Source organism: Protopterus annectens, chromosome 3.part1 (genome assembly GCF_019279795.1).
Source record: "Protopterus annectens isolate FY-2018-M chromosome 3.part1, PAN1.0, whole genome shotgun sequence".
NCBI classification, from domain to species: Eukaryota; Metazoa; Chordata; order Ceratodontiformes; family Protopteridae; genus Protopterus; species Protopterus annectens.
Window position 1 is genome coordinate 669,164,470 of NC_056732.1, and position 11,659 is coordinate 669,176,128.

The following is an 11,659-nucleotide window of genomic DNA, read 5'->3' on the forward strand; positions in this document are numbered from 1 at the left end:
AAATATATTTAAACCTTTCATTGTGGTTGATCTCTGTAGAGATATTTAAGTTTTGAGAGTACTTGCATATTTATTTGGTGATACTGTGTGAGACACTCCTAATGGCCTTCCTCTTGGTCAAACTACCATTTGTATTAATATTATACAGTAAAATTGGTCAGCCTTTGTTAATGGCCTTAAAATAGCTGTCGAGGAGTGATTGTTGGCAGTGAAAACTACATTATAGTCTGGACAGAAGGGGGCATAGCTAGTAAACCTGTGCCAGCCTTTCCCGTGTGTGTCAGCTACTTGGGCAGGAAACAATGCACTGGTTGGACAGAGAGGGTGCTGGAGGTCTTGGCTTGGTCACTCAGCTGATATCTCAACTCTATATTGTACCAGTGGGGAGTCTTATTGGGGATCTGGAGAAAAGTGAGAAACCAGCCCTAGACTGACTGTGATCTCTGTATGCTCTTAAGGGAAATTGCACTTGATGCAGAGAGCTGTATCTGGAAATAGTGTGTGTGTACCTGTTATCCTCCCAGTGAATGTCCCCCCACAGGTGCCATTGGTGAGGATTGAGGCTTCTTGATTACTGGGTCCAGTTGTGGGTCGTCACAAACATACATACAATTTCAACCTCTTAGATGAAGAAATCTGGACAAACCCTAAAATGTGTGAGTATGTGTATGTGTGGTGGGGTGCGGGGGAAGGGGTGGGCAAGGGACCAAAATAGGGGCAGATTTTAAATATTGCCGTTATAAACTTAGGCAGTTGCTAGATTAACAGGATTTGTGTTAGCATGCATTTTCCGAAGGATATGAAGTCTGAAACTCATTTCATTATCTAGTGACTTCAGCCCACAATGATTTTCTAGAAAACCATAAATATTATGAGGCACATACCAGAAATATGAGGCAAAAATATGGACATTCTATGAAAATCTGGACAGTTGAGAAATATGTCCAAGATTAAGGATCAGCGAGAGGTGTAGAAGAATCAGATGGCAGATAGAGGAGACACTGTCCCCAGATGAATCTGTGTTATACCCCTCAACTTCTTAGCCCAAGAAGAGTGTAACATTTTCTTTACTTTCTCTCTGTTCTGTGAGTTTGTGCAATCTTGGAACTGATATATAGTTTGGGGGATTGCCACCCCTGCAAAAATATTTTTTTTTTGTATTTTGCAATCTTGGAGTGTTGCTATTTTGACTAGTGACCTCCCAAGGTTTTAGGTGTTCAGGTGTATGTTCAGTTAAACAAAATGCAGTTATTCATAGTGAGCCCATTAATGACATAATGACATTGATATAAGTTTTAAACGTGTTTATTTTTCCACTGCTGCCCTATACTGTGCTGTCTTTTTTCACAATCTGTGTCAGGCATTGTTAGACTTGGTAATCTCTTGACATATCAAGAAGTAGGTGGCTAAAGCATACTAAATAACAAAAAAAAAAAAAGGCAAACTGAATACTGGAACAGAACACATTTGATTATTGAAAGGTTTAGTGTTGTTGTTTGTATCATGGGTGAAATTTCTTCAAGGAAAACAAAAAGTCCACATGAAACTTTCAGGTAGTAAAAGTCTTGTAAATCATATGATAAAATCTACCAGTCAACTTTATAAAAGCCCCCAAAACAAAAATGTTGCACGTACATTTCATTTTAAAAGCACTTTATATATTTTGGTTAATATTCTTTACACAATCCGTAACCACTTTAAAATATTGTCTACTTGCTTCATTTAACAATAACATATGAAAGTATGCATAGGCTGGTCCTTGTATAACATTTGCAATACCTGTAGAAAGGTGGAATCATCTTGAGAAACCATGCTTGTATATAGGGTCTCAATTAAAAAAAAACATTTAAGTTCTCAATAGATTTGGAGGGGGTGATAGGCATTTAGATAAGTTTGCCATTGCAGCTCACATGCTTCTAGTAGACTGTTAAAATAAACCCCTTTTAGGTTAATCTCACCTAGTCCATCGCAAAGAACAAACATTTTTTTTTAATTGAAACATGTCAAGCAGTGGCTGTAAAATGTATAGTTTGTGCTCTTTGTTCTCAGAACATATAAGTGGTCTTACACTTTCTAGCATGAGAGATGTGTTGCTGTATATTCTACAATAAGATAGGTTTTCTTTTTTGACAATTATCATTTACTCCAACATTTCATAAATGTATCACGTCCTGCCTTCCTTTAAATTTCATTCCTCATCCTGAACATTATTTTGCTTGTAATGTTCCTACAAGTTTTATGTATTTATTTATTTGCAAAATTGTTCCTTCCTTTTTATAAATATTCCACCTCCAATTCTTTGTATTACTATTGTAACATTCGGTATTTCAGTTACTGTTGGCTTAGATTTTGATTTTCAGTTTTCTAGTAATTGCTTTTTTGACACCTAGTAGCTCTAAATACAGTTAAATCTTGATATGTCTAGACAACTGAAATTCTGTTATCTCTGCAATTTCCTTAATTATAATCATTTGCTTCCCCAACATCTCTGACAAAGTTCTTTGTAGGGAATATTTAACATCTGTCAACTGATTACATTCCCAAAAACATGTTCTCAATTATCTCTGTCTTTTCCATCACACTTCCATCATTTGCTGTCTTCTTGAGGAAAAATTCTATGAAGTCTACTTTGGGGTATACAATTACCTGTGGAATCACTTCCATGCAAAAATTCTAAACCTTCTGGACTTTACTGCACATTTGAGAATCATACAAATGTTCTCCCCACTGTTCCCACCTCTCCACTGTTTTTCACTATCTTTTCTAACTTTCTTTAATTAATTCTAATAGCTCTCATGCAATATTTCATATGCCCTACTAAATGTCCCTTTTTAACAGCAAGATGTGTTCTAGACTCAAGTAAACACTAAGCAATGTTGATATTTCACTTAACATTCCCCTATCCCTTTCTTTTTGCCACAGATTAGAACATCTGCATAGATTCCCCCAGGTTTAAATGATTATGCTTCCATTAAGTGTATTCTCAAGCTTAAAGCTTTACTGAGATGAATATTTAGTTTGTGAGTATTCATCACTTAGGTCATTAAATTTTAAAGTTTATGAAGGTTCAGGATCTAAATTAAATTATTTATAAATTAATGTAGTATTATAACCAATGTCAAATTTGAGTTGGTAAGGTATGTTTGTTTTTTTCACTTTTCCATTTTTTATGTCTTGTGACAAGTCAATAATAGATATTTATTTATGGTGGTTATTTATTTTTTATAATCATATAAAATGATTATTGAAAAATTAATTTTATTGTATGGCTGAAATTTCAGCCTTTTGAAGTTTGAATGTTAATGTTTTATAAGTCTTAATTGATTTTGTTCTTTGATAGGTTAATTGATTTATGTGTTTTAACTTGAGTTGTTATATATAAGTGCTGCTGAGTGTTACGTACGTTGTCTGATGAAGGATGAGTATTATTTCAGCCGAAAGCACTTACAGTAATAAACAGTCCATGCCATTTTACTAGTTTGTTTCCGCTTGGTTTTGTTTTTCCTTTCTTTTTGCCAATACGTTATGAAGTCCTGGTAGGGAAGGCAGTTTCTAAACTGCAACCTGAACTTCTGATTAATCTCATCCCACACTATTACATTTCCCTCCCCAGTTATTTGCTCCCAGTACTTTGGTTCTTGTGCTAATTTTCTGAAATAAAGTCCAGTCCTCTCTTATCTATTTTCTGTGCCCCTACTTGCAGTCATCCATAATGGTAAACTCTCTTTTTCCATTCCCATGTTGGCTTAGTTCTTAAAGTATTTTCTGCTGGTTTATAACTATAAAATTCTGTATGGTTGTTGTTATTCTCCTTAATGGCTTACATCCAAAAATCCTACTTTTTCCTACATTTTCCTTATTTATTGACCCTCCCAGTTCTATCATCATTCCTTTCTTTTTTGATTTGTAACTGTTAACTTGTTACTTATGTATATAAACATTAACTGCTTAGTGCTAAAGTATCCCTCCAAATCAGGTAATCCTAAACCACCTTGTTCTATGGGGAAAATATCTTCTACCACTTAACTATTGTCCTCTTTCTTTCTCTCCCAGATAAATTCCTTTAACTCTTTATTATGGTCAAAATCTCACGTGGTTGACAAAAATACATCTGACTAGCATGTAAAACTTAAAGAACTAGAAAAATTTCACTGTTAACAATTTACTATCCAAATACATAATCAAGAGAGTCCAGCATCTCAGTTTTTGTAATTATCTTTTTGTCGAGTCTTCCCACATAACCTTAACTGACATAATAGAATCCAGGTTCAGGCGCTTGGGCAGTGAGACATTTCCCTGTGGTACATTTTGGCTGGGGACACATGGCTGAAGTGACATTCAGCTGTTGAGAAATATGGCTGTTTGTAAATTCCATGTGGGCAAAGAGCAGCACATACTGCCATGCCCACAGCTTTAATAACCAAATGCATGGAGGCGGAAGAACTAATGATTGTTGTGCTTAGTGTACAGTACATACTTGTGTGACTAAGTCATGTAGAAGTGTGCTACAGTATGCAGAAAATCCTGCCTGGTTCTGTAGTCACATTTATGCTCCACTATGCATTTTAGGTAATGTTCCCTAGACACTGTGAAGAAGGTAGTGGTCCACACACACTGATTATAAAGGCACTGCCCATTGTGCACTGCATTTTTACTGCCACTGACATACCCTCTGGCCTACCTGCTGCTTATGCCTGCCATATTACCTGCTGTCTCATGTTCCATGGGGACCATGGACATTGTTTTCCCCCTGTGCATTTGGTTATTGAAGTTGTAGGTATGGCAACACATTCTTCTCTTTCCCCACAGGGAATTTGCAAACAGCCATATTTCTCTGCAGCTGAATGTAATTTCAGCCATTTGTCCCCAGTCAAATGTACCACAAGGGGAAATGTCTCATTGCCTAGGTGCCTGAACCCAATATAATCCTTCATCTTCTGTCCTGTAAATATGGGCATTGCTAAACCAAGTAATGTGTGAATACATAGTTTACCACTTTAGCCTTTGTTTTATTTTCATTTATTTTATGTCGTGTAAATATGGGCATTGTTAAACCAAGTAATGTGTGAATACATAGTTTACCACTTTAGCCTTTGTTTTATTCTCATTTATTTTATGTCGTGTAAATATGGGCATTGTTAAACCAAGTAATGTGTGAATACATAGTTTACCACTTTAGCCTTTGTTTTATTTTCATTTATTTTATATTTCAGAAATACTTTGAAACTATCTCATAATGTTCCACAGCACTAAAACATAAATTTCTGGATTTATCAAGTAGAAAATATATCATCTGTGAATAAAGCTAACTTTTCTTTATTACCATGCTAGTTGCATCCTTCAGTCTGTGAGTCCCTTAATTTCTTTGCCAGTGGGTCAAAGTATAAAGCAAATAAGTAAGGGGAGAGAGAATACCCTTGCCTCATTCCTGTGTTCAAATGCAGATTGTCAGAGAGGGGCTCTCCCACCATAATTCTTGTAATTGCACTTCATGTATTCTATCAGTGAATGCAAATGCCATTATTGCCTCCCACTAAAATGCCAACCAACCCTGTAAAAATATCTTCAGTGCATCAGGACCCACCAACAAGAATGGCATTTTCTTACACTCTGCTTCCCTCTGATCATTATTGTTCTATTAATGTTAAAAGTTTGCCTCCCCTCCACAAAACCACACTACACTTCTGCCATTTCTGTATAGATATATGCACTTTATATTTGGGGTTTACATTGAAACTTGTCCACTTGAAGCGGAGTCTGAAGGGTCTTTATCCTCTTTTGGTAATGCAGCCACCATAGCTTTCTTCCAAGATGTTGGTACTGTCCATATTTTTCAACCAGCAGACATGGAAAAATGAAACAAAGGCCAAACAATCTTGATGACGTCAAATTAGCATAACATTTGAATACCAAATAGCAGATAACTCTTCCCACTTCCACTAGGAAGGAAAGATACTACTCAGAAATACATATTTAATAAAACAGAAAGACAAAAATGAAAAGGAAGGCATAAGATGCATGTCCGTTTTCTTTAAATTATTAGTGCTAATAGTATGTTGGTCATATAGTGTGGTTTTCTGTGTACCACCCAGCTTAAAAATCATATGTGATGAGGGGGATTTAGGAAATTATGTGAAAGAGCAAATCAAGCCTAAAAAAAGTGACATGCTTCCAAAAATAGGAGCATCATTTGTAGGGGTAAACCAGGCCTGAAAATAGGACTATCCTTGTAAATAGGGACAGTTGAGAGGTTAGTACTGCACCTCCTTTTAAAAATATTGTTAAACAAAACCCTGTAGATCTTCATCACTCTCTTCTCTCCTAACTAACAAACTTCCGCAAGAATGCCATCTAGAGACTTCCTTGTTGACTGTTTATGCATTAACATCTTTATTAAATCCTTCATATCTTAGCTATTAATTATTGAGCCTCATATTTCTGTAATATTGGTATAGTTAAATCTTCCAATTTTTTTCCATGTGTGCCTTTTCTTGGTTCCCCGTTCCCCTGATTTATAAATATTTTCATAGAATGTTCTAAATTTTTCTAGTAACTTTGTAGGATCTGGTTATGTATTTATGTATGTTATGTATTTATCTATATATGTTATGGGCTGTCTTGGCAACAACCCTTTCTACTTTACTTTCCCTAAGTCTCTGCTATGAGTTCTTGTGATCTGGAGTTGTTATCAAAATACTTAATTAACAACAACTTTTCTAAACTCATTAAATTATTGAAATGCTCCCCTTTTCCTTTTAGCACCAAATTGCTCCTACACTTGTTCTGTGATTTTTCTCTTCTACTCTAGTACTTTAACTTTTTACAACCCTTCTAAATAATTCATATTACTTGTTTCTTATAGTTCTTTCTGTCTTTTTTCTACGATATGTTTAAAATCCATTTTCATTTCCCCTCTCTAGCTGTCCCCTTATGAAGTGATTCCTGTGTTCCCTAATAATTCTAGAATCATTTCTACCATCAATTTGTAAATGTCTTTCTTTTTTTAACAAAGAAGTGGGGAAATGTCAGCAACTCATTTTTACTTCATTACCTTATTATCTTAGTCCTTATTTGATCTGAAATAGTTACTGAATGTGTTTTCAAAGTGTTCAATTAAATATCTATGCTTTTGGGAAATACAGTTTCTTTCCATTTTAGCTCAGTTATTGTACCTTGGGGAATGATAGGCACATTCTTAGTGTCTGCAAGTAAATGAACATCTTGCATTCCATATATTCTCATCTGTTTTTTCAGAACTCCACCCTCAAAGTAAATATTTTCCCTTCCTTGTTCCTCAATACATCCTCACCATTGCAAATCAGGTTGTAGTCTCCAACCATAAATAATATTCCCTGTTAAAAGATAATTATTTCTTTAAAAAATATCTAAAGCTCTGTAATTATAGCTTAAGGTGACATATAAATGCATGCCACTTAATACCACAAACTACCATTGTTGTCTTTCTTTTTTATTTTCCTATTCTATCACTGTTGGTGTCCCTTTTTCAATCAGTAGTATTATACCCTTTTCCTTTGACATCAATAATCTGCTTGATATCCATTCTGAAATCCTTTCTCTGCCAAATCCACATGCTTATTAATGCCCAAATATGTCTCCTGTAACATTGCTATTTGCAATCAACGCTTCTTAATATAATTTTCTATACTTTGCTTTTTTGTCTATACCTGCAATGCTATTTACATTCTATAATATAATTGACAGAGTAGTAATTCTGATAAGAAACTATTATTTTCACATATTTTGCATGCAACGTCTTATGAAAGCTTGGAAGTTAGGAGGGAAGAACGTGATAAAGATCTGGAAGGTTTTCTTTAACAATATTTTAAAAAGAGGGACAGTACCAGACCACTAAACTGTCCCTATTTTGAAGGAACATTCCTATTTTCAGTCCTTTTACTATTTTCAGTACTGGTTTACCCCTGCACATGATGTTCACATTTTAGTACTTTTGAATGTATGTTTCCATTATGTAGCTTACATGCACGTATTAATGCTTGGTAAGCTAATTCTGTGTGGAGGTACTGCTTTTCATCTCTGTCTGTGACATTTTCCCTGACATTTCACACTCAAGGAAAAAACAAACAAACAAAAGAAAATAATAAATACATTTATAACCCCAACCCCTTTGCACCGACAGCAAACAAAGCAGAATTGCATATACTTCCCAAAAAGGGAGATTGCCTCCCATATAGGGGCAAATACCCACAATAGAATGCCACAGGCTTTTACCCAGATTTAATCATACTGGAAGTGTTCCCCACCCAAAAGTGAAAACCAGCTTGCAGTCTCTCAACTAACTGATTTTTTCAATTAACTGATTTTTTTAGCCTTAGAAAAACTACACTGGCTACAGTAAGTTTAGCACTATTGAAGAGTCAGAAGTGCTGGGAATGCATCTACTTGCAAAAGTATTCACTTTCATCAGTGTTCAACTTTATTTTTACAGAATTGCTTACCCATTACCATTCAAGTAATAATTATAGTGCTTCTTATTCAAATGTCACAAAGCACAAGGTTCAATGATTTTGTGATTAATTGCCTGCATCTTTTGACACACCATCTCCAACTGCAGGCATTTCCTGTTGTAAAAAATAAATAAATTAACTAATAACTTTACAAATGCAACAGATAGCTCTTTTCAGATGCCAGAGAACTACCAGTGATCACTCTTTACATTTTCTTGCCTGTTTGCTTTGAAATATTTAAATAAAAAAATGTTTCCCTCTTCTGCAGCATAAACCGCAAACATCAGTATATACGTCCACCAGTATAATACCAGGAGAATTTATTGTACGTTAATATACATATAATATGATCAATACACCTTTTATACTTTTACATCTCCCTACCTGCAGCCCAAGATCACAACATTATACTCCTTATATTCAGGCTTTTTCTTTTTGCAATATAAACCTCAGCTACATTACATTCAAGAAAAAGTACTTTCTTACTTTAATATCAATAGCATATACTGCAGTTAGTGATAAAACTTCCTCACCTCACTTTTTTAAAATACCTGTGTATAGTACACAGAACTACCTTACAATATCACATGAGGTTTATTTAAAGACATTTATTATACACATATTACTAAGAACAAAAACTTCTGTACTTACAGTCATATCTTCAGTCCCTTCATTATCCTTCTAAATCTAAACAGTAATGGTAAAGTGGGAAATATGCTTAAAAGTCCTACCACCAATTTGGCATGTTCAACAAACTTCCAGACTTTTTTAACCTCTCTATTGTAGAAGCATGGTTCTCATATCTAAACTGCATGTTATGAAAGTGACACTTTACAATTCTTCTATTTATTTTGTACTTTCATATTATTGCTGGTCTTCTTCCTCCTCATATTGTCCAACCAACATTGGGTCTTGGTTCAAATTCAAAGTACTCATGATATTTCTAGTTAGCTACTGGGTATTGTATATATATTTTTTTTTTTTTGCACTCAATCATTTTCCTTTGGAACAATGGGAAAAGGTTTTACTGGCAAGTTCTAGTTATAGGCTTTTCTGTTGTCTGACAAATGAGTATCAGAGTCCCCTTCAGCTTGCCATCTTAACCGTCGCTAGGTAATTTTTTTCCTTAACTTGTTCCGTATTCAAAATATCTTTGATCCTCCAGGATGAAAATATTCAAAAGACTATTAGATTTAACAATTTGAACTGCACAAAAGACTCTTAACACCCCCTGTTTGCAGTGATAAACGTGCTTCTTTTCTGCCTGATGTACATCAACTAATCATTTTCCAAAAACACACTCTGATGTCCCAGTTTTTAATACTTACCCACTCTGTCACAATTTGGTCAGGAGCAACTCTTTTTACTGGTATGACTTCATGTTTACTAATGTAGATCTTGTCTATTTTGTCTTGGCCACATTTGGAGCATACAGACAGTAAGTATGCTTTTTCATTTAACAAATCCTGCTATGGAATACTAGTCTAGTTGGTTATTTGTACTTTCAAAAAAATAATGCTTTCTTTTCCCACTAGTATTTGTGATATAACAAAAAGCCTTGGGTTTCTTGGTATGTTCTGCCTTCTAACTATTTTAAAGCAACGAACAAACTAAAATCGGTCACTGCAATTCTTCAGAGTAACAAAGCAAGAGAAACCTTATTATAAAAGTAAATTTAATTGAAGCGCTTTTCGTTTGCTCAATATGCAATATATGCAAACTTCCTCAGAAACCATGTTAACATTTAAAACACATATAAATAGACTCAGCTGTTGCTGGTTAACCAATCCAGTCACTCAAGGTTACTTTACCTCTTTCTTAAAGGCATATTAGATATATTAATACTTTACTCTAAAACAGTAAACATACTGCTATGTGCCTATTCGTGTCCATAAATAAAAACAGATTTACAAAGGTGTAAAAAAATATAAAAATGTAAAAATAAGAAAATAAAAGTATGTATATCATGATAAAGATATTAATTAACAAATACATACATACAAAAAACATACAATCAGTATACAACTAAATTTATAATACAAAAACTCCAACTTATCTCTTTAAACTCTTCAATTTTAAAATGCTACTTATAGAACATGTCTCGTTCAAGCCTGGATGATTATACACATTTAATCTAATCTGCCAGGCTAACTCCAATTCTTCCAGACATAAAGGTGCAGGGCCGCCTCTTATGTCTTGGTATACCTAGTCAATGACCAAGAATTTAAAACTGTGATCTGCATAAAATTGAACGTGTTTGGCTAAAGCATTGTCCTGCTTCTTCAGACTGATGGCATACTGATGTTCATTGCCTAAGCCAGGTAATCCTTGCCTCAGGTAATCCTTGCCTATGTTTGGCAACTGACATTTTAGATTCAGACTTGGTTGAAGTTGACCACATTGTCCTTGACAGCTGCAGAGAATTTATTGAACACTGTGTTGAACCTATTATTGTTAAACCTGTCATTATTACCAACACGACAGGAGATCTCAAAGTGTACAATTTTTCATCTGCAGTTATTTCTTCTGACATTGTTGATTTTCTATCCAAAGGGTATACTTATGCTCCAACACAAAAGCTTGACTTAGTAAAAATGGTCATTGACATCAAAACCTTTACTAGGAAGATAAACTTGAACTTAATGATGGGTAGTAGTACTAATGAATCTTGCATTGACCATTTTAACATACCAAGCATGTATAATCCTCCTTTACACCCGTTGTTACAAATTTTTGAACAGTTATGTGAATTAGACATTAGACAAGGCCTGAAACAAGGTTTTACTACCAAGAGTAATCAAAATATAAACAAAACTGAATGCGACTATCTTGACTACATTAAATCTCTAGACATCTTCATTTGTAAACCAGACAAAGGTGGAGGTCTCGTAGTCTTCGATAATATAGATTACCATGAGCGTATGGCAATATTACTAGACAATTCTGCCTACATATTGAGCTCACAGTCAGAAGTTAACAGAACATATAGTTTAATTAAGAATAGCATTGAAGACATGTTTATAGAGGGTAGAGTTGAACAAAACATTTACAACTACATGTCCACGACATACCCTAGATACCCCTGCATGTTTGGTATACCAAAGATTCATAAAAATGTGACAAATCCCCCTATGAGACCTTTAGTGGATGGCGGAGGGTCTCCAACATATCCA